At 35.1% G+C, this 1,724-nt stretch overlaps 1 pseudogene; it reads right to left on the bottom strand.

Annotated features, from left to right (window-relative positions):
• Window positions 1-1,270: 1,270 nt before the first annotated feature.
• Window positions 1,271-1,439, bottom strand: LOC114493492 (annotated as a pseudogene).
• Between the last annotated feature and the right edge of the window lie 285 nt (window positions 1,440-1,724).

Below are 1,724 nucleotides of genomic sequence, written 5' to 3'. Positions count from 1 at the left end.
GTTCAATGTGTTCAGTGAGAATTACCAAAAACTACAGGGAAACCACAATGAAGTCACTGCAAACTATATCAACATGAAAAAAGGAAATAGAAACTATCAACAAGGGCCAAGTGGAAATGAAGAATACAATTTCTGAATTAAAGAACACAGTGGAAGGAATCAAAAACAGGCCAGATGAAGCAGAGAATCAGATCAGTGAGCTGGAGAACAAGGTAGAAAGAAATGCCCAGAAAGAACAAGAAAAAAAAAGGAGACTCAGAAAGAATGAAGAGGGGTTAAGGGAAATGTAGGACAACATGAAACTTAATAATATCTGTGTAATAAGGAAACAAGAAGGAGAAGAAGAGCAAGGGAAAAAAATCTGTTCAAAAAAGTAATGATGGAAAACTTCCCTAATTTGATGCGATAAAAAGTCACACAAAACCAGGAAACACAGAAAGTCCCAATCAAGAGGAACCCAAAGAGGTACAATTCAAGGTATATCATAATTAAAATGACAAAATTCCAAGACAAAAAAAAGAATCTTAAAGGCAGTAAGGGAGAAATAGGAAGTAACATACAAGGGAGCCCCAATAAAACTAATAGCTGACTTCTCAATGGAAATGCTCCAAGCCAGAAGGAAATGGCAAGAATATTCCAAGTAATGAAAACCAAGGGTCTGCAACCAAGACTGCTGTATCTAGCAAGGCTCTCGATTAAAACGGAAGGCCAAATAAGGAGCTTCTCAGACAAAAGAAGCCTCAAAGAATATATCTCCTCTGAACCAGCTCTGCAAGAGATGCTAAAGAGTCTGCTTCAAGAACAGGAAGAAAAAGAGTGAGAGAGAGGAACACAGGTACAAAAAATGGCAATGAATAAGTAACTATCAATAATAACCTTATATGTAAATAGATTAAATGGCCAAATCAAAAGATATTGACTTGCTGAATGGATAAGAAAGTATGACCCACACATATGCTGCCTACAAGAGACCCACCTCAGAACAAAAGACCTACACAGACTAAAAATGAAGATCTGGAAACAAATATTCCAAGCAAATGGACAGGAAAAAAAAAGCTGGGGTAGCAATACTCATATCAGACAAAATAGACTTCAAAATAAGAGCCATGAGAAGAGACCCAGAAGGTCACTTCATAATACTCAATGGAAGAATACATCAAGAAGACATAAACATTGTAAATATATACACAGCCAACATAGCAGCACCCAAATTATTAAGAAAATCTTGGAGGACTTCAAGAAAGATATTGACAGCAATACAATTATAGTAGGGGATTTCAACACCCCACTGTTGAAAACGGATAGATCTTCCAAACAAAACATCAACAAAGATATTGTGGCATTGAACAATGCCTTAGATCAAATGGACTTAACTGACATATATAAACTGATAAGAACATATACTATACTTGATCTTAGCCAAAAGGCTTAGAAATGATAACTGATCTATACAGAGCCTTTCATCCCACAGAAACAAAATACACATTCTTTTCAAATGTATGTGGAACATTTTCAAAAATAGACCAATAAAAGGACACAAAACATGCTTCAACAAATTCAAGAAAATTGAAATCATATCAAGCATTTTCTCTGATAACAAGGGACTGAAACTAGAAACCAACCACAAGGGAAAAAAAAACAAAGCACTCAAATTCATGGAAAATGAATAGCATGCTATTAAATAATGAATGGGTCAAGAATGATATTAAGGAAGAAATCAAAAA

The sequence above is a fragment of the Phyllostomus discolor genome, chromosome 1, assembly GCF_004126475.2.
Source record: "Phyllostomus discolor isolate MPI-MPIP mPhyDis1 chromosome 1, mPhyDis1.pri.v3, whole genome shotgun sequence".
Classification (NCBI taxonomy): domain Eukaryota; kingdom Metazoa; phylum Chordata; class Mammalia; order Chiroptera; family Phyllostomidae; genus Phyllostomus; species Phyllostomus discolor.
The sequence above is the reverse complement of the archived record's forward strand: the minus strand, read 5'-3'. Positions and strand labels throughout refer to the sequence as shown.